Genomic DNA, 22,867 nt, shown 5'->3' with positions numbered 1-22,867 from the left:
AAATTCCAGCTAATAGAGTTCATTCTCATTGCCGAAATGTCTGATACTAATACCTGGAAATGTTTAAAAGCATAAAATCTAAAACCAAATGGGTTTTACTTCGGACAGAGAGAGTCTATGGCACAAGACGCTGCGCTGTTCCAGGACACGTTGGAATGTCCTCAGCTTACACTTCGGCGGGCGTTCTATACCGTGCTTTTGCTAAAAGTCACAAAGCCAGAATGCTGAACTAGCCCAAAGCCACAGTAGCCAGAAAACCAGTGCACCACTAGGAAATTCTAGACAAATATATGGAAAATGATAACACTAGGGGTTTTATTCAGCTTTTTATTTTTATGAAAAATGAACAGCTGGAGCAATATTATTATTTGGGTGAATCCTAGACCTCGCAAACATCCAGGACTCATTTTTGAATGAATAGGGCCTGTATATTATCCTCAATTTGTTGGCCGAACACTTCTATAAATAATGAGATCGGAGTAATTGTTACAGTAGAATTTTCTACTACTTCCTCCAGCCAAGCTTTGGAGCCTTCTCAAGGCCTTGAATGTATTTCTGAGGTAGCTGGTATTCTTCTGCAACAGAACCAAGAGTTCACTTCAGGTAAATGTTCAAGAATTAAAATCTGTATCTTCTTGTAACCAGTCCCAGCCCAGTTCCAGAACAGACTTACCGAGCAGCACCTTACCCAGATGATGGATTTGGTTGCCTTGGATCTGGACCCGAACTATGTCTTTTGTTGCTGGTACAGGGGTGATGGTGGCACTGGCTTGTACTTTTTGTTGCAGAATGTTGGCCACACACTGTGGGTCTAGACTGTACAGCTCAAGGTTCTTGATAATTGTCACCTACAGGTTTTAATAATTATTGCAAACGTCACTGCTCTAAGTATTAGCAAGTCATGTCCCATTCATCCCAGAAAAATGAGCTGCCAAAGCTGCTCTCAGAGTCTGGGCTGCTGCTCAAACCCCAAAAATTTCAGTTCTCTTCTTACCTTCTTATTTGATGATCTCTGTGCTATGGTTATGTCGATCGGCTCAATGTTGCCTTTCCTCACAACAGGTTCTTGTCTAAAAAATGTCACCTGGTGTAAGGGCTGCAGCCATTCAAGGCACCTGAACAAAGTTTATACATCCAGTTAGTCTGTACAGTACAGCATGGCTGATGCTGACTGTGCTTTTCCACTGCAGCCTCTCACAGGTTTCTGAGACTGCACGAAAGCCAAGATGGTATGTGTGAGAAGAACTGGTATCTTAAGAAGATAATGCATGAGGATCTCATGGAAAGATTTGCATCCTGGCTGTTATTTAAAAAAACGGACTGACTAAAAGGAAAGCTAGTCTGCTGACTCGCCAAAGTTACCGCTTAGATTGTTACTGGTAAAATTCTATAAACTGGCTCTTGCAGAGGAAAACTTTCAATTTTGCCTTCATGCTACTGTTCAGTTGTATTGTTCACAGATCAGTGAAGCAACTTCAGCCTAAAATTCAGCATAAAGTGTGTTACTGTCCCATGAGCAAACGTGGCTTCAGAAATAAAGGGTGCTGCTGGAGGCCCCTCAGCAGCATTGTGTGATGAAGAAGCTGAAGGCAAGTAAGACATGAGGGACAATTAGGCAAAGCTTTTCAGTATATGGGAACAATGGTCTTGTGTCAGACACTCAGGCCTCTTGGTTCTTAAAGGTGAGTTTAGGTCATAAATGCCACAGCTGTGCTGCACATAAAGAGCAGGATGGCTCCCATTGCCTAAAAATGGCATGTTCTGCTATCTATTGCAAAGGATGGCTTTATAAATATGTACGTACAGATTACACACAGAACCAGGCACTGCTTGTTTAGAAGCTTTCCCTGATAAATGGTTAGCAGGTAAACAAAAAAAACCCACCAACAACAGTTAATGTTAGATGTTTGTTAATTGGTGAAGAACAAGAGATTCTTGAGGCGAAGCTCTTGGATATTTTTTTGTTGTACTACCAGTAGGAAGTTACAACTTTGGTAGCTCCAATAACACGTGGCTTTGAGTTGCATGCATTGTATCTGTGTAATACTGAAACACTACATTGGGAAGACAGTCACCTGCTCAAGAGGCCGTCCCATTTAAGGTTTGAGGTTTCATCTTGTTCCAATTTATCTAACAGGCAGTCGCACAGAATGGCATCCATCTTCATGAGGCTACAAAACAAAAACATGCATTAGAAGCAAAGAAGTTCACTTTTTTCCTCTAGCTTCAGCACCTCCTGTGGAAGAAGGGTAGGACAACTTCCATGCCTACTTACTTTTTGTTTGTTTCATCAACCGGCTCGTTAGTTATCATGTAGTTAAGGATGATGTTTCTCACCTCACTGCTTGAGAGGATGCTGCCTTTTCTAAAAAGAAGGAAAACTTTTTAACTTACTACTTTAAGCAGTTAGGTGTTGGGTTCTGTTGCTAAGACAGAAGATGGCAACGACCCTGACCACACTTGGTAGCAACAGCTCAATACTGAAATGCGTCTGCTAGGGAGTGATTTCTTGTTACACCTCAGCTGCTGTTTACCAGATAAAAGGCTCATGGCAGTAGTTACAGAGACTCTAAAACCCTTGGTTCTGGGAGCCTAGCTTGGGAGGATGACCCCAAATTTAGGGAGGCACCCCTAATTTCAGAGGACTGTGGATAACTTGCACACAAGTGCTCGGCTGAAGATGCACTCTTACAGAGTGCTATCTAAACTACAGCGAAACAGACAAGACTGGGGCACAAGGAGGCAAGTGAGTTCTTTAAATTGTCTGGGCACCCTCTTTTTGGTAAACCATGCGGTGGGTGGGCAGAATATGCCTTATCCAATGGCAAATTAAGACAATCCAAGTAAAATGTATTAGTTTTCACACTTGAGCTATCACCTCCTTAGCTGTGGGAGAAGTGATGTGAGTACTTGCTGAATGCAGTTGTCACAGCCTCTTATCTTTCTTTCCTTTGTGAAGCAATGAATATATTCTTGACTCCCATCGCCTTTCCTGAGAGCATTGCAGGGCACTCCTCAGGAGGGCTAACAAAATGACAGCAGCATAGGTTTGCTAGTCTGTCTCTTCACGTAACAATGGTTTTGTTGTACTTTTCTAGTGCTTACCTGTGTCCAGATTCCTGAAAGAGTGGGATCATTTTTGCTGATTCCATAAAGTGGAATGATTTCAGGAGCACAGTATACTTGTCCTTGTCTTCACTCTTGCTGTCTTGGGCAGCAGAGGCTGAAGAAAATCCTTCAGGTACTGCAAATGCTTTAACGCTGAAACAAGAATTATTTGTTGTGTGTGAAAGGGATTGAACCTTACCACTTCCATTTCACTGAGAAACTAAAACCTAGCAAAGTCATGCAAAAAGCTTTCTGGTCTGTTGCATAGTATGTCAGTTCCTCCAAATGCATTCCCTTGCAGCGAGGGCCTGTGTCTGTGGGTTAAAGGACATAATTAAAGAACAGTATTTTGAAGCGTTAGCTGCAATTAATAAATTTGTCCTTGCAAACATTTCAAAGGTATAAATAAATAAGTACCTTAACTCAGGTGGTATTACACACTTTTCACTCTGAGTAAAGCCCTACATGTTTGGGTAGAAAGAAATCTCTCCAGGTATTCTAATCACATTTGACTCTCGTAATTAGAGACAACTGCCATAATTCAAAGGCTGCAGCTCCATTCCACAGAATCACTAGAATTAAATTAAAAAAAAAACAACCCACAACTGTACTCTCCACAAATGTACAGACATTTAAAAGCTGAAATGATTCTTTAGTGGTCACTGATAAAAAACAGCTCTGGAAAAGACGGGTGAGAACCAAACCTTATCAGTGCAGGAGCTGCAGTCTCCTTTCACTGACCACAGCTGCAGATTCTGTGCTCAAAGGGAAGGGAATCAACAAACTGAGTGTAAGTGTGCCTGCCTCCTAATGATGAGGCCAAGTATAACGAGAGAAAAGCTAAGGCAAAAAGTCAAAGTAATTCTGCTTCTTCCCAAATGCAGAAGAGAGGATATGCTTCTGTCTACAGAAATATTCTCCACTCTGTTAGTTGCGAAGGAGATGTTATGTAACAGGAAGCCTCAGGCCCACTGGGAAATTCTGAGAGCGCGTTAATGTGTCAATACGCAGAAGGTACAAGGAGGATGTTCTTGATGTGAGGCAACTATTAATCTTTAGGAAGATAATGGAAACACTGATAGAGGAATCAGGTAACAAGTAACTGAAAGGGTAAGAGTATTTGTGCAAATCAATATGCGCAACGGAAAAGATTGCAAAATCAGAAGCCAACGTTATAATGCCAAAAATGGAAAAAAAAAAATTGCTAAGTGCTTGATTTGATTCTGTATGACATTCTGAGACTGTAGATTCAGGAGCATTTATTTGGCAGCAGTGTCATCTTTTTATTGGAGCTATTGCTTAGAATACAGTTTACCTGGAAGAACTTTACGAGAGCGGGAACCAAAAGCAACAGGAGCAGGGTATAAAATCCCTGATAGCCTATTAAGGTTAGGAAATGAGGGCTGCTACAGCTATTCGGAACAGGAATTCAAGCAGGGTATAGGAGCTGGAAGTAGCAGATTCTACTCCCTTCTCACAGACTACTAACTCCTTTAAAGACTACAATATTATACATACTCTGGATGTTTTCAGTCCACTTCCACGATGCTCTCCACACCTTTGTTCAGCTTCTTCCCTTGCAAGATCTTCTGGTGCTGCATACATTGCAGGAATTTAGAGAACTGAAGGAAGCAACAATCAGAATGTGGAGTCAAGCATTTTAAATTCCCGTTCACGTGTTTCTGAATGCCTCAAAGTTACTTACTACCTCAGAAAAACTTCTTTAAAAAAACCCCACACCTTTGCTTCTCTAAACACAGCAACGCTAAAGAGCAGTGAGTGCCTCTACCTGAATCTAAACCAGAGTGAGCGAGGGCTCCTTTTGTCAGTCTGCCAACTGTTTGCTCTCTGACTTTCTTGGCCAAATCACAGCACATCTCACACAGACTACTGTGAGGTCTTTGGCAATGCACTTTGCCTTTGCTTGTCATCTACACAACAGGGACAATATCGGCTCCTTCCTCTTCATTTTTCTTCGTTAACAGCTTTAGAAAAGGAATGGCCTCTTCTTGTAAGTAACTGCACTGTCCAACAAGATCAGAACCTTTCACAGTTACAGTGGCAGACAGCATTAGCTGCATTCAAAGCAGATCAATGCTCACACTTTCAGGACAATTACTTTTCTCCCTGGATTCCACAGGGGCAGAGCTAAGAAAAAGAACTTGGCTTTGAAGAACAGCTTCTAGGTGTTTCTGTTTGTCTGTTTTACTAACACTTGAACAATTTTGACTTCAAACTTTTTCTCTCCTTCCATTCTTTATTTAAATTAATTCAAAAATAGACAGAAAAATCTCACCTTCTTATAGCTTGATTTCTTTATGTCCAGTTGCTGTCCAGCAGGGCTATAAATGGATTTTTTAAAAGTTTTTAAGTTATAAGTCACCCTTTGTTTCTTCTTAAATCTTGCTACTTATGCTAGAAGTTTCTTAACGCAAATCACGGAGAGAAAGAATTACTTCAACTAATGAATAGAACATGATGAGTGAAATTAGTGCTGATGGTCCTGTGAGTAGGCCAACCGCCATTTAAGTGACTAAGCAATCTTGAAACAAATGTCAGCCAACTCAAGTTAGCTACCAAGTGCGTATCCTGGTCTAGACAATCCTTATATCAAAGCATTAGATGTAAGAAGTGAGCATAATCTTGGATAAGCTTAGAAAAGGACTGAATTTTGAGTCAAAAACTTAATCCTAAAAATCACACTTGACCTCCACAGTTTTAAAGCCAAAACCCCAGCATGCAAATCCAAAGTCAACCTTCTTACCACATACCAGCATGAGAACATATGGCTGCATAGAAACATGCTGGTGAGCAGAGGGAGATCCGACTTCTTTACTTTGCATTTTAAGGCATGAAAAAAGCACTGATTAAATGATGCATCCATTTGCTCTGCAGGAAAGAAAAGGACAAGTAAGCCGTGAGTAGTCTGGCTGTCAGAACACAGCACTCAGCTCTTTCGGGCTCTTTCAGGTGACACAGAATTCTCTCTACCCCATTCTCACAGTGAGCTGTCCTCCTAGATGGTGGCTATGGGCTTCGGCAAACCAAAGGGGCAGAGTTTGGTATGCAAAAATACCTTGTGGAGTCCTATTGTCTTCAGCTTCCTGCTGAACCTCTGTGTTGACACCTTCAGCTGTTTCTGCAGCTCTGTTCTCATGGAGTTCCTCTGTTCCCGTCAGTATTGCATAACTGTCTCGCTCCTTCAGGCTTCAGACCAACGTCCACGTGCTGCAGTGGGTCAGTGGAGAAGCGGATGACAGGCTCTTTCCCCTCTGTTTCTTCCTCATCCTCAGCACTCTCCTTTTCAGCAGAATCTGTTATCAAGGGAGCTAAGGTAGGAGGATAAGATTTGTCACCATGTTCCCTATAAAAGGAAGAAAAAGCATAACATAGCTTTCTGTTTACTGCTTTGAAACCCATAGGACAATGAACAAGTGTCACCCTGATAAAACACACTGGTAGTTGCATGGAACTTTTTCCACATTCTCAGAACTATAAAACTTATTTTTAATTCATCTTCCTCCATAAACTCTGTATGTTCCCCCCATGAATCTTCATTTAAAACTGAGCAGACTAGTTGAATCCAAAAGCAGAGCAACTGACTTATTTGGTTGAGACTGGCACGAGTGACTGTTTTTAAGCAAAAATGATTCAAATTCCGCTTTTTATAGAACAAGATTTTTCTAAAATCAGAGTAACATGTATGTTCTAGCTTCATTTCTATGATAATTACTCTCAGGCTGAAGGAACTGAATCAAGTGAATAATTTTATACGTCTATTTCCAATATTTATATAACGGATAGATGTCAGGACAGACACCTGCTTCTGTCAGAAAAGCATGGTGATCAACAATATGCAGCTGAAGCATTAATAATGATCATATCTAAACTGTACCCAAACAACCCAGTATATTGAACTGACAGATTAATTTTACTGGGGCATCGATTTTGATTTTAGTAAACACATGAGACTTGTGACACATTTTACCAAACGCCTGGCAATACACCTACCAGAGGTGATCCATGTAAGTATGCAACACAGCAAAGCCCTTCCCCTTCATTCCAGCAGCCAGCATCTCCACAGTGGACATAGTGGCAACGGCAACTGCTACTGGAGCTCTGGGAAAAGAAGAGTATTACAGCATGACAGCACAAGTACACTGTGCTACTTGGTCAAAGACAATCTGTGCCACTGAGCAGCTTTAGCACTGCTCTCTCTCTCTTGAGTTTCCTCATAGACAAAAAGACAACTGTGTAGAATACAGTCTTTCGTTAAAAAAATTACTCTGTTTCAGAATAAATCTACCAGTTGTGCCCCCATAGGTCCAAAAGAACCAATTTGCACAGCTGTCCACCTGAGCTCAAACATACCCTAACCTAGAAACTTGAGTGGATTTTTTTTCTGCTGTACTTTGTACATTGTTTAGGTCCATGGTGCCTCAAATACACGAGAACAATTCTGCTTTTATCTCCTCAAACCCCTCAGTCTTCCTGTAAAAATTAGCTTTATTCCATGTTTAGTTTCTTAGAAAATACATGAATAAAAGCATCCTCCGTACCTGTTTCCCAAGAGGGTGACAGCACAGAGCGTGCCCCGCTCTACTTGAGGAAAGCCAGAAGATGGCACTGCAACTCCTGGCAGCATCGGATCTGCAGAAAAGAATAAAGCACATCCATTTCTCAAGGAAAGCCTCAGCCGCCACCTCCTCCACCGCCATCCCTCCTGTTACTCAGCAAAAACACAAGCCTGTTAATAGCTGAGCACATGCCCGGTGAACAGACGTGATTGTCTGTTTCTCCTAGAGAGGCAGCACTTCCTGCTGCCACCCTCTAGAGTAAGGGATCCAATTCACAAGGATGCTGGGCATACCCCAAAAAACTGCAAAAGAGCTAAGCACGCTCGGCCCCTTGCCCTGTCCGAAGGGAGTGCTGTATTTAACAGAAAGGTACGAGCTCCCAGCCCAGAGAACATTACTCTTCATTAATGACATGGAAAAAAAGAAAGGAACGAGGAGATGTGTCCGGAACTACCCGTTTGCTCTTCCCTGTCCCAAAGGCAGGTTATCCCAGCAGCTCTCTCCCTGAAGAGAGAATTGCCTAAGATTTGCCATATAACCCGACCCTGATATGACACAGCAGCTGCACTCAGTGGTGAACTCTCCTCACTAGGAGGAAGCAGCCTTAACCATCCCTGCTAATCTGCACAGAAACAGTACGCCTCCTTGTGTGCTTCCTTCTGCTTTCCACACCCAGGATGAAAGGAGTCTATTTTCCTCTTAGTCTTGATCCATAATTAGGTGGTAGAGCCAGTAATCCAGGAATTCAAATCCAACCTCACCTGCACAATCCACAACTTAACAGTGATTACAATTTTAGGTTCTAATGTAAACTCACTTCTTATCCATAGGATAAGCTAGTTCACCTCTGAATTGCCAGGAAGCAGGGTGGCAGCACAGGAGCTCAGCTGCTCAAGGAAAGTTATGAAAAAGATTGGAGCCCGTTCCATGCGTGCCTTGTTCCGCACACTGATTTGATTGTAATGTTGTTTGGAAACTCCCTCAAGATCCCCAGGGAGGCCCTCCTCTGCCTCTACCTCTGCCTCTGCCTCCAGGTCCTGCACTTTGTTGTTGTAATGCTGAGATTGTTGCTGTGGCTAACGCTCTACTTAATTTTCTCCTTTCATTGCTTTCTCTGTTCCTGTACACCCTCCATGCTTCTTCAATTAATTTTTCTAAATTCCGCACTTCAGGCTCTTTAATTTTTGGAGTTTTCTTCTAATATCGTCTGATGACTGGCCCAAAAACAACGATACCAATTGTTGCTGCCCTATTTCAGATGAGGGGTCTAAATTAGTATATTTACACATTGCCAATCATAACCTGTCTAAGAATTCCGTGGGGGTTTCGGTTTGCCCTTGCTTTACAGCATAAAGTGCTGACCAATTTACAGCCTTTGGGATCGTGTTTTCTAATCCAAATTTTATCCAATTTTGATATTGCTTTAATGTGCCATGGTCTGTATTATCATTCGGATCCCAGTGTGGGTCAATCAGGGGAACATACTGATTGACTCCCCCTGCCAGCGTTCCAGCTGTAATTTCAGCCTGCACTTGAGTTCGGGCTGTTTTTAGAATTAACAGTTTCTCAGTTTCAGTCATTGCATCTAACAGTATATCTGTATCTTTCCAGTCTGGGTTTTGATTTTTAACTATGAATTCAAATCTTTTGGTAATTCCTAATGGATCATCTCTATAATTTTTAACCTCTTCCCTCCAGGTGTCCAAATCTCCTATATAAAAAGGGACTTTAATTGTCATCGGTGCTGCTGGCTCCATAGCTTCTCTAAGTGGTGCCTGGAGAATTGGTCCTGTTTTACTACGCGTTCGGGCAGTAATCGGAGTTGATTCCCCCACTGCTGCAGGAGGTGTTGGTGGTGGCGCTGATGCAGGACGTGATGTTGGTGGTGTTGATGCAGGGGATGATGTTAGTGTTGATGCAGGGCGTGATGTTGATGGTGATCCCCCCACTGCTCCCCCTCCTGAGTTACTGTTCCCATTGTTCCCATCAGGAAACCCCATGGGTAATGCAGGAGGTGGTGATATATAATCTTCAATCCTTTCCTCACCTTCCCGATCTTTTGTTTTCAAACACCTTTCTCCAATACTACATGCTGAACAACATCGTTTCAGCTTTCCTTGTTCCTTCTTTTTATCTTTCTCTAGTGCCCAAACAAAGGGGTCTTTAGGGGCTAAATTTATACTGCATTCCTTTTGCCACTCAGGATGATCTCTTAAAGTGAAAAACATATCAGCATATAACACCTCATCCCATTTTTCATTTCTTCTGAGAAACAGCATCAATTGCAATAGAGTATTATAATTCAAACTTCCATTATTTGGCCATTTTTCCCCCTCTTCCAATTTATATAATGGCCACCACTGGTTACAGTATTTAACAAAAGTTTTCTTATTTACATTTCCTCCCGGGGGACCCCCAATATCTTTCCAATGTGCTAAGACACATCCTAACGGACTATTTTTTAAAATATCCCCGCTCTGTTTGTTATCCATTATTTGCTGGATTATTATTATCCCAATCCTGTTGTTACCAAACAAACAACTAGTATTAAAATTACACCTCCTATATATAACCAATTATCATTAAAATAACATGTTCACTCTTATTTTCTATCGCTTCATCTATCTCCAGCTGTTTCCCTCGCGGGAGGACAGAACCACAGATCAAGACTCCGCACTCACTTCGTACTAAAAGTACGTCTCAGTCACACACATACAGAGAACAAAAACAAGTTTTACAACTACAACCACGAAAAAAAACCCCAACCATACAAACAATTAATACAACTCTTAAAATCACACAAACAAACACATAGAATTCAATCATTAATATTTCAGCTTCCAGATGGTTTCCAGTGGGACTGGAACCCACAATTGTAGTCACTTAAGTGTTTTTAAGGCACCTTTGGTGGGACTGGAACCCACAACTGTAACCAAAGTATACCTTTAAGGCACTAGCTGCCCGGTATACGCTATCTTGCGTACGGCTTACAGAGAGCTACCTTAATGGACCGGTCCCCAACCCAAAAGAATCAGAAAGAATGCCTTTTCTAAGATGGAAGATGGTCCTTGTCTGTTCCCACAATGATCCGATTGAGGTGAGGAGTCCCTCTGGGGAAATCCCCAGGGGCACCTGAGGGAGTCCTGTTCTCAGCGGGTCCTGCAGCTGAACAGAGACTCGCATCTGGGTCGCCAAATCTGATACCTGAAAAGGAAACTGAACTTTCCAAGACTCATTTTAGAGTTTTAGAAAGCAGGTATTCTTTATTGCAGCGCTGGGTGCACGTGGGATTTCTCCTCCTAGCGTGCGCACCGGCTTCTCGACAGAAAATTAGTTATATACTACAATCATGCATAATTCATAACATATTTACATATTCTTAAACAATTGGTTAATTTTCTCTTGCTTTTCATGTGAATTACTTCACATGCTCAGTTTTCCTCCTCCGCCCCTTTCTTTTGGGTCTGGGGTGTAATTAGGGTCCATGAGTCGGTGGTTGCGATCTCCCCCTGCCGGAATTCCCTTTTCCCCCCAGTCACTGCATGTTCACAGTTTAGAAAAACATGATAACAAAGTTTCTGCAGTTTCTGCTGTTTCTGGGATGTTCCCTCCAAGGGCAGACAGTTCTTGATAAAGAGTGTCTGTTTTAATCACTGCTGACAGCTTCAAGGATGGACGTCTTGTTAGTTTTTTTAGGTACGTGTAAATCACCTACTGCCCACTGAACCCTTCACGAAACTGTTACACAAAACTTTAACCCCTTTATTGTTGGGTAACAGAGGAAAAGAAGGAACACGCCAAAATGACAGGCTTCTCTTTTGGCAGCAGCTGTGGTGGACAGGGGAGTCCTCAGAGGAAGAGAGAGAGAGGAAAAGGAAGAGGAATGGGACAAAGAAGGGGTCCTCCCTTTGGGACTTAACCAGCGTGCCCTCTTGTAGACAAGAAGGACATGGGGAAGAAGGAGTGCCCTGGAAGAGATGGAGGAAAAGAAAGTGAAAGCAGTAATAGGATGGTCTTGGAAGATTCTGAGACAGAGTGTAGGGACCAGGGGAAATTATCAGAGCTTCCCCAGCAGATTCCCCTGTTCCAGTAAACCTGTGGAATGAAACAATAGATTTTTCAATAGATAGTGGAGCAATCTGTTCTGTAGTAACAAGCTGCAAAGGACCATTGAGCAAAACTTCTGTACCAATTGCTGGAGCAATGAGGAGAAAAGCCTTATGGCCATTTTTGCAACCTATGGAGTGCACGAGTGGGAATACTAAATTAACTCATGAATTTCTATATATGCCAGAGTGTCCCCTCCCACTGTTCCAGCAAGATCTGATTTGTAAATCGAATGCTCAAATATTTTCTCTGAGAATTCTGTACAGCTGCACATCCCTCCAGAGACTGCATGGAAGGCCCAAATCTGTTTACTAACAGATAAAACTGCAGAAGGATCTAAGAACTACATCCCAGATGCAGTACTGCATGCGATAATTCCTTTGGTATGGGTCTCGAAGAAGCCAGGGAAAGCAAAGAACGTGACTCTGATCAGGACAGAATTTAAATCAGGAGCCAGCCCTGTAAAAGTAAATCAATGTCCGATTAGACTGGAAGCACGTAAAGGATTGGAACCCTTGATAAATACTTTTACACAGTATGGATTGCTCGGAGAATGTCAAGCTGAATTTAACACACCTACTTTGCCATAAGGAAGCCTCACTCTCAAGAATATAGATTAGTACAAGATTTAAGAGCAACAAACGAACTAACTGTGCACATGCACCCTGCTGTACCAAATACTCACACCCTGTTAGTCTCAGTGCCTGAAACAAATGCTTACTTTACTGGTTTGGACTTTAAAGGTGCTTTCTTCAGTATTTCAATAGACCAACACAGCCAAACAATCTTCTCTTCTGAATGGGAAAACTCTTCGACAGGAAGAGAAGTAGAGTTGTGTTGGACAAAATTTCCTCAAGGACTCAAGAAGAGCCCCACTTTCTTTGGTAACATTGGCAAAAGAACTGGAGCAATGGCACAGTGATCATAATGCAAAATGTTGATGACATACTAATAGGAGCTAACTCTGAGAAAGACTGTTTGCAGGCAACAGTTAGCTTATTGAATTACTTGGGCTTAAGAGCATACAGAGTCTCTTGGAAAAAGGCCCAGATACCAAAGGAAGCAGTTCAATATTGGGGTTTTAAAACATCTAAAGGACAAGAGAATTTGGAATAGAAAGAAAGGAAGATATTTGTAGGATTGCTGAACCAAAATTATAAAATAAACAGTGAAGAGGATTTTTAGGTACAGCAGGATTCTGTCGCATCTGGATGCCAAATTTTGGACTGAGGGCCAAACCCCTATACGAAGCAGTCATGACTGAGGGGCAGGGGAACTACTGGAATGGACTCATGAATGCCAAAAAAGCTTTGAAATTATAAAGAAATGCTTAACAGATGCCTCAGCCTTAGGGCTACCTGATATGATAAAACCTTTCTAACTCTGTGGGCATGAACATGGCCTTGGGAATTTTGATCCAGAGATTGGGAAAAGACCAGTAGCATGTTTTTCTAAACAAACAGATGAAGTGGACAAGCAATGGCCAGAATGCTTGCAGGCTTGGCTGCTACAGCTTTGCTAATCCAAGAAAACCGAAAGCTCACTTTGGGACAACCTATAACTGTATTAGTCCCTCAGGCACTGATGGCCATCCTAAATGATAAAGGACACCACTGGATTTCTCCAAACCAGTTGGCAAAATACCAAGCCATCCTAACAGATGAAGAAGATGTGACTTTGGGTGAAATATCCACTCTAAATCCAGCCACTTTATTGCCTATAGCTGAACAAGAACAATTACAACATCACTGCCTGGCCACAATTGAACAAGTTTATGCCAGCAGACACGATTTAAAAGATACATACACCATTGAAAAAGGTGGACGTAGAACTATACACAGACAGTAGCAGTTTTATGTATTGTGGAGAAAGAAAAGCAGGATATGCAGTAATAACCCTCTGGAAAGAAAGGGAAGCCAAACCACTGCCCCAAAATACCTATACCAAAAGTATAGCACTCAATACATAGGCTGTAGAAATACTATTATTATTAATTTTAATCTTTTGCATGCTTTTAAAACGTAAATATGTGTTCTTTTAATCCCTTAGAAACAAACAACACGGAGCTGGTAAAGAACCATGGCTGTAAAGAAGTAAAGGAAAAGAAACGGATTTCTGAAGAGCCAAGAAATTCACCTAATACCATAACAGGCAAAGGTATTTGGAGAGAAGAGTTGGCTTATTCATTTTTATTTACTAGACAGTTCCATGACTTACTACCACCTAGGTAATTTCTATTCTAGTGTAAAATATGGACAAACCATATTTGGAATAGACTACACAGAAAGAACAAGTTTTTAGTCCTGTCTTCCAGCCTCCAGTCTCCTAATATGGCAATTTTTGGGTAATAGCACAACGGTGTTGTTTAAGCTGGTTTTTTTTTTTTTCACTTTTAGGAATTCACACCTCAAACTTACAACAAACCTACCAACTTACTTAAAACAAACTTACCAACAAAAGGGTCCAAGTAAGGATGAGGAAACTGCTGCTGAACGCAAAGGGGATGAACGCAACGATGTGCTGTAGTGCACAAATATACTGACCCCCACTATTTACAGCATCTTTTATGACATTTATTCTGTGGAAATATTTAATAAACCTCAGAATAGTCCACCTTTAATTTCTCCTCTTCCTCAACTACTCATAGCACTAGAAGCAGAAATACTTTTGCGGTAGAATTTCCGCTTCCTCTCAAAGAAACTTCCTCGTTCAATTTTTTTCCTCCTAGCAGGGGACAAAAGAATGCCCTTGCTTTGCAGGATATTTTTACACAACTGGGTTTTCACTGGAGTTTTGATTATGATGGATCTATGATTATTTGATTTATTGCAAATTTTGTTCCCTTTCTACTTTCTGTTACACAGCTAATCTGCATCATTGTGTTTTTTCATCTGTCACTTTATTGAGAATTTTACTGGTAAATAAGTTAAATAGTCCTAAATTGAGAAAGCCATTTCCTCTTGCCAGTTTCACTCATCTCTCTTAAGCCAGTTTGAATCTCCATCCTGAGGTGCCTCCCTGCCTCCATTTCCAATAAAAGGAACCTCCTTCACACAGCGTAACCCCTGCTTTCAGATGAGTAAGGTTCAGTGAAATGAATCCTAACATTAACACTTCGTCTCGGGGAAGAATAGTGGTGGGTGTTTTCTTCTTGCTGGGAATGTTTCCTTTGATTAAAGGTGGACAGATTGGTATAGAGATTACAGCGAGAACCTTCCTAACGTGAGGAATACATCATATCAAATTTCCAGCTTGAAAAAGGATAGAGCATTTAAAAAAAGTGATCTGCACTTTTGTCATAAGAACGACTGTGACCATTTGCACTGCCTTTCTTTTCAGCTGTACCAGAGCCATATGGTGGGAAATGCTCCAAAGAAAAGAACCAGCTTGAGACAAACAGGAGATTTTGGACCCAAACGGAAAACTACGGTAAGACTTACGTGTGGTGAGTAAACTAGGAAAATTTAGGAATCTTGTGGAATTACCGATTTGAGTTCATGGAATTAAGTTGGAATGAACAGAAAACCAGAGTTTTCATAATAATGATGATTTTTAACCAGCTTTTACACAAAATGCTTAGTCGTCAGGCAGCACACTCAGATGCAAAATCAATTGTCTAGCACAAACCCTTCCTACTGACTTGTATTTAGTGCTGTCAGAAGCAAGGATAAAATAGGAGACTGTATTACCAGCTGAGGTCCAACTTCACAGAAGGGCTCCAGCTGCAAAACGGTCACGAGACACCCTCAGGACTGTTAATATGTTTTACAGCAGTCTTGAAAGCAGAGATTAGAACCTCTACCTTGTGTCTCGCCCTGGGAGGTTCCTTCTCAAAATCCTTCCGAAAGAGCAGATCGTTTTACTCTAATAGATCGTGCACTAAACGTTCTGTACATCTCTCTTGACAACAGAGCCAAGAAGACACAGCAGTGAATGGACAAGGAGAACGATACGTAGAGATGCGAAAGAGATGAAGCGAGTACTTCAATTGACAAGAAAATCTAAATTGAAATAGAAAATTATCAAGTGATATGATTATGAAATGACTTTTATAGACTGTGTTTTAAAAGCATAATTCCTAATACGAATAAATACTATTTGTTTTACTCAGCCGTTGCAGAGGACTTTTATTGGAAACAGCGACAGGAACACATTCTAGAAAGGAGCTGTTTTGGTGCGAAGGGCAGATTCCGAGAGGCTTTAGCTGTTGGCCGGATGTCTGGGGGCTCGCTCCGACTTTGATCTTGAGATTTTGCCATTTTAGCAGGGCAGCAGAACTGTGTTGAGAACTAAACGCACTTCACAACAAAACTCTCAGAGTTCACCAAAATAGGCTTTTCCACACATTGTATGGTCAAGAGTAAAAGACTGGGTAAAGAGTGAGAGGAGGACTGGCAAGAGGGATATTTTAACACTGCTTTCTGAAGAAAGAAACCTCAGACTAAACTGTTACATATACATGATGCTGTATCTTAGTCTCAGGCATTTTTCCATTTTTGCTTTGACTTACCTTTGGTCATTCTTAGAAGATAATTGCTTTTGGAGGAGAGCCCTTCAGACTTGCGGCAAGATTTTGTATGCTGTCTGCCTGAGGCAATTTAACATCTTAATTCAGAGGGATATTGTGTCCTGTTATAGAAGGCTTCCTGCCTGGCCTCGCCTTTAGTCATGGGTTAGGCCGCTCCAGTAACCAAACCCTACACAGTCACTCACTCACCCTCCCCCACCCCCAGGGATGAGGGAGAGAATGAAAGAAGAAAAAGAAAAGAGACCCGTGGGTTGAGACAAGAACAATTTACTACTGCTGCTACCAATATATATATATACAGATATGTACAAGGATAAATATATGCAAACAAGTGATGTACGGTGTAATTGCTCACCTCCCCTTGATCGAGGCCCATCTCGTTCCAAAGCTGCAATCCTGAAACAGATAAATCCCAATACCCCAATGCCGGATGAATGGAAGGCCCGAAATAGACAGCGAGAGAGAGAGAAAGCACTCTGAGAGTCCGAAAGTGAGAGTCCCAGAAGGGCAAAAAGCCCTTCTTTCCGTCTGACCCTCACTTTTATACTGGGCATGACGCTGCATGACATGGAATACTTGTTGGCCAGTTTGGCCCTCGATCTTAAATTCAAGCACAAATTGTAAGGAGAGTCATGGACCCCTTGTCCCGGCTATGCTCCTCCCTTATCCTGTTGTGCTCCTGCACACTGGCAAGAACACGGCAGCTGAAAATTCCTTGAGACCTCAGTGCCATCTACAAACATCAGCTTGCTATCAACATTCTTCTCAGAGCAAGCTTCTGAGTACAACCAAAACACGGAGCTCTTCTAGCTGCTAAAATGAAGAGCTAACTCTGTCCCAGCTAAAACCAGGACACCTTTACCTAACACTGCAGCAGGAAGCAGTTCTCAGGGGAACATCCTTTTTGTTTGACAGTAGAAATGAGGAAGAGAGTTGGCTTCTTTAGGAAAATCCTCTAAGAGCTCAAACGACCCAAATGGGGTCACTTTTCCATGGACAAGACCTGCGGGGTGTGCTGGGCCGTGCTCGGAGGTCTGTTACATGCTGCATAACTTGGGGTTCCCAGCATCTGAAGGGTCATATGATGATCTACACTGTCCTTTACTTTTTAGTGGGACCTCAAACAACCAGCATCTTCAGAGGTGCTTTATAGAAACCAAGTGCCTTTCCGACAGGGATCATAAAGAACTGGCACCTTCCAGTGCAATCTAACCCACCTTCCCACCCTGGAATGCCAAGCCAACAAGCCAAAGCCAAGAGAAAATCGTTTTCTAGCATCTTAACATGCCAATATTGGCAGCAGAGGGTCGGGTTCAGGGTCAGGCCCAGCTCAAGGGAAAGACAAAGAAACGCAGGAGGAGAAGGCCCTGGCCATGAGGGCCATGCTTGGTGGATTCAGGATTGTCGTGGAACTGCAGCCTCATTACATTCTCTCTTCCCTTTTCGCTGCAGCTTGCTGTAGAGAAATTACAAGCGGTCTTCTCTGCAGTCATCACTTGCTCAACCCGACAAGTCACAGGTCCTGAGCAACACCTCATCATTGTACATTAAATACATGGCTCAACGAGATACTAACAGTTCTTGTAGGTGTTAACTACTCTCCAATGAGATCAGAGGAACAGCAAGGGATCAGTGCTTTGTGTGATCGACTCCTTACGTAACATTCCCCTTTTACAGATTCAAAGGCACCAAGATCCACAAAAGTAATCAAAATACACCAGTGTTTCCTAGATCACAGATACAGCCCCTGTTTTAGTACTTAATTCCCTTCTGCCTGCTTGTCTCTCTCATTAGGGCCCCAAAGAGCGAGCAAAAGAAACTGAGGCTGTTCAACATTTCATGCAGCGAGGCCCTAAAGGCTGCAGTGCTGTGTTCACATACTCGCTGCACGACAGATTCCCCCACTGGTTGAAACTAACAGTACTTCAAAGTAAGTTCTAAGCTACATGAATTGTTTACACCTTTTTTCAGCCTGTTTGTTGCATTTTCAATCCAGCCTTGCTCGTACATAAAATCATAAAATCATAAAATCATAAAATCATAAAATCATAGAATGGTTTGGGCTGGAAGGGACCTTAAAGATCATCTAGGTCCAAGCCCCGAACCCTCCTCATGGCTTCGTTACTGCCTTGTTCCCCCAGGGATGCTTGCTCCTCACAGCTGGCCTCTGCAAGGCCCGTATTACACCTTATATCGCTGATCGCTGGTACTACCAAAATACACCATGGTTTCTTCAAGATGTGACACTTTGGAAAATGCTCTAAGACAAAAGAACAAAGGCAATCTGTTGGCAAACTCTCTCCCTCTTTTCCGTTCTGCATTAGTATTTGGAGATGACTTTGCCTTCCACTGTACCACGCATAAAGACTAGAAGGGTTCCAGTCCAACACTAGAAAATTTTGAGATGTGCCTTTCCGTCTTACGACGGCAGCGGAACTTCATCGTGACTAGCTGCTCCGAGCTTGCGGATCAGAGCTGAAAGTCAACTGCACCACGTTAGTGCAACACAGAGACCAGTGGAACGCAAGATGTCAAAAGCATCCTGCTGTTAAACACTCAGCATCAGCGCTGCCAACCTGTCATGGTTTAGGCCGATCTGGCAACTAAACTCCACACAGCTGCTCTCTCACTCCTTCCCCAGTGAAGTGGAGAGGAGAAAAATTATAAAAAAAGGACTGAGGGTCGAGACAAGAACAGAGAAGGAGCACCCACCAACCACGGTCCTGGGCAAAACAGACTCGGCTTCGGAATAAAGCAATTAATTTTATTAACAATTACTTAAAAGGATAAAGACAAACAAAAACAGTTACTTGAGGGGATAAAAAGAAACAAAGCCAGATCTTAAAAACAACACCTCTCCCCCTTTTCCTTTTCTTCCCGGCTCTGCCTTCTCCCCCAGCGGCGAAGGGGACAGAGAATGAGGGGGTACAGGTCAGTTCATCCCATGTTGTTACAGTCCCTCCTTTTCTCAAAGCAGGAGGAGTCCTTACACCCTTTTTCCCTTGCTCCAGTGGATCCCCTACTCACAAGGAAAACCCACAGACTTCTCCAGAGTGAGAATTCTTCTCCACAGAATCCTTCCCCATCGGATTGCCCCAGTGCAGGCTTTACCACAGTCTCGTATTCTTAGGGAGCTGTTGCCACTTGCTTCTGCGTGGGTCATCCCATGGACTTTAGATGTGTCTCTACCTTTGTTGTGTGTCCCATGCTTCACGACTGTCCTTAGGTTCAGGCATCTATTCTCTGACGTGGGCTTCTCCACAGGCTGCGAGTGCGTCTCTGCTCCACTGAGTCTGTCCTGGCTGCAGGGGGGCTGCCTGTCATCTCGCCACCAGTTGCAGGGGAAACTCAGCTCCAGAACACCTCATCCCGTTCCATCTGCACTGACCTGGTGTCGGTGTGGCCGTTTCTCTCAGATCTCAGTCCTCTCTGGGTGAACTTTGCCCAGCGGGCACCCCGGGAGCGGGACGCTCCCCGAGTTCCCCAGCCGGCTCTGACGCGGCCATCCTCAGTGGGTGGCGCCAGCCCAGTGCGGGCAGCCGCCCAGCTGGGAGCCTGAAAGCGGAGGCAGTGCCCTCCGCCCTTTTCTCCTCACTCCTGGGCAAAGCACCTTTTCCGGTTCCTTCGTCCCAACTTAAATAGGGCAATTCGCAGAGGCGCCGATTGGCTCAACCCCAAGGGGGATGGGAGTCCAATCTGGTGGCCAGAATCGGGTGTGACCCAGTTCCAAAACCAGGGAAAGCCACATGGAGCAAATCCCCTCTCCTGCCACCAGAACCTCTTTACATCAACCCATCACACAACTAAACACTCTTCCACTTAAAAAAAGGCAAAGAAATGAGTGATCCGGGGCTCTGAAACAATTATCCAGCCACAACTAGTCCAAATTTCGAGAAGGACTTCTGTAACAGTTTCCCTGCAAACATGTCATCAGTTGTGTGTGCATTCACACATTTTCCTGTATAATCAGCACCCCTGCCTCCTCTCTCCCCACTCAACTTGGACTTGGAAGCTGGTCACTGTCTCTTTCTGCAAGCAAAACACAACGCAAGTCCTTCTCTTGCAAAAGTCACAAAATACAATTTGGAATTCATAAAATGAGAACCTTCCACATGCTTTTGTTACATGATGTGGCTGTTTGATATTTAAGTCCTCAGATCTGTAACCACAACATACAGCACATATTAAGATTTTAGGAAGATTACATGAAAATTTTCAGGGTAGTGGAAAACCATTCCCTACCAGTCATAATCCCTGCAGTATCCTTGCTTGCACTCTGAAAAACAAAAAAAAAAAATATGCCACTTCCAGATCTAATCCTCTGTTGGCTTTTTCTATATGAAGGAATGGAACAACAAAGTTGGGAGGTGCTCTTAGATGACCACTACCGAGATGGTGTTGGTACTAAGAGCTGAACAACTGAGTTACTGACAGTTTGGCAATCATTTCAGATCTTCTGACCACAAGTCAAACGCCAACAGGAGAAAGTCACCCAGATGGATTCGTGTTCAATATGCAGCCGACAGACAGCAGTAGTTGCTGCTACTAAAATTGGGAGGCAGAAGCTGGAGATCTACAGCTAGACAGGTGAATGCCACCCCAATCTCTCCCGACACTGCCTTTTACATCTCGGGATGAAATTACTTTCATTGGGCTCCATTACTTTCCCCTTGGAAACTATTCCACGTCCTACAGCCTCAAACCAATTCTTCTGTCCCAGCCTGATAATCCATTGAGTGAAAAAAAAAAAGGAAAAAAAAAGAAAAAAGATAGACAAGCGCATTTTCCCCTACAAGGCTCACGGGAGGATGCAGGATAGTTTGACACGAGCTCCAGTGCTGTCATGTTGGAGCGACCTCACCCCTTGCCATGACTGTTCCCTACGCTTAGAAAAAGAAAACGACATCCGGCTGAACACCGGGATGCCCCTGGCAGGAAAAGAGTGGGACGGAGCTGAAACGGCACCCAACGACCGACCCGTCCCGCATGTACCCGGGCAGCCCCAGCGAAACCTCCACCGCGCCCCCGGCTCACGAGCTGCAGCCAAACCTCGAGCACTTGGGTGCTGCTCTCCCCGTGGCCGGGCCGGCCGGGCGGGTCCCACGCGGTCGGTGCTGCTGCCGCCTGCCCTGAGCTCTGCCCCGCCGTGCGGCGCCACTGACCGTGGCCCAGCAACTCCTCCTGGGCCCGGCCCCAGTACCGCCGCGGGGACTACAGTGGGCACCTGGCGCTCCCACTTGGCCGATGGCTCCTCCTTCACCCCGGTCACGAACAGACACGGCACCTCCCGCTGCACCGCGCACGGCCGCCGCACCGCCCCGGCTGCCCGCTCAGCGCCCAGCCCCAGCTACGCCTGTGCCACCGCGCGCCCATAGTGCGCGATGGGATATGGAGAGTTGTTTCTACCACATGTTCTCACTCCTCTCTCCCTGCTGCTACTGCCCAGCAGTATTTTCCCCCTCTGAAATATATTGTCGCAGAGGTGCTACCAGCGTCGCTGACGAGCTGGGCTTGGCCAGCAGCAGGTCTCCCTGTAGCCCCCCTGCTACAAAACCCTTGCCATGCCAACCTAACACAGAATTAATTCTTCCTGACCGTACCTCCTTCTGCGCCTCAGTTAGGCACAGCTCTGCAGCTAACAAGAGCCCCTGTCTGGACAGCTCTGGGCACTCTGCATGCTCTTTCCTCTGGCTACCTCGTACCGTTTGTGCCTGGGGAGTCACTGGCACCTGCTTTTCATCTCACCCTTTTCCCATCACCCTTCCCATGTGCAGACCAGTGGTGTACAGTACAGGTGCGCTCTGGTGATCAGTGCTTCCAGAGTGGTTTGTTGGTTTTTTGTCCAAAGAACCACCAGACACACGCTCTGCTGGTGGTGCTATGAACCACCGCTCCTCCTTCTTGAATTCTGCCATAGATCTACCTCCCTTCTCTTTGGCTTCATCTGGATCCTTAATACTCTTTAAGCAGCGGCATCTTTCTCTTTTAAAAGAGATCGTGGCTGTTTTTCTTTTCCACGCTTCCTTTTCTGTTTCACTCCTAAGGTCCCAGGTTTGCACCTAACGGCGCTCTGAAGTGTTCATCTCCAAGCGACCTGTGTCCCTCTGTGTTGTAAATTTGTCCCCATGTCCTGGGGGTAAGAGGATACGTTTTCCAGGACAGAAACTTCATTTCCTCCCATAGATATTTTTTGTTCCCAGGCAGCCTACGACCTGAATGAGAACAGGAGTGTTAATTAGGGACATGAGTGTACACTGTTCTTAGATGAGGCAGTGGACACCAGGGCAGCAAGAACAAGCAATTAACCCCAACAATGTCAGCAGTGAGCAGCTAACAGCGTATGAACGGGAAGCAGCAAGGTTCCCCATCCAAAGAAAGGGGTGCAGTAAGAAGAACGAACATTGGGCACAGGGATTTTAGTTAAAAGTAGTCAAAGAATCAGGTTGGTCTTTGTGGTGTCAAAGACTTGTTTGCAAGACCACAGTTCGTACAGCAAGAAGTTGGGTGCTATTTCAGCCCCGCCAAATGGGTTTGCTCCCTCTCACGT

At 43.8% G+C, this 22,867-nt stretch overlaps 1 pseudogene; it reads right to left on the bottom strand.

Moving 5' to 3' along the window:
• Positions 1–504: 504 nt before the first annotated feature.
• Positions 505–16,312, bottom strand: LOC147526404 (eukaryotic translation initiation factor 2D-like; annotated as a pseudogene).
• Between the last annotated feature and the right edge of the window lie 6,555 nt (positions 16,313–22,867).

The sequence above is a fragment of the Tauraco erythrolophus genome, chromosome Z (genome assembly GCF_009769465.1).
Source record: "Tauraco erythrolophus isolate bTauEry1 chromosome Z, bTauEry1.pri, whole genome shotgun sequence".
In the NCBI taxonomy this organism is placed as follows: Eukaryota; Metazoa; Chordata; class Aves; order Musophagiformes; family Musophagidae; genus Tauraco; species Tauraco erythrolophus.
Note: the sequence above shows the minus strand (reverse complement) of the source record. Positions and strands in the feature narration are given on the sequence as shown.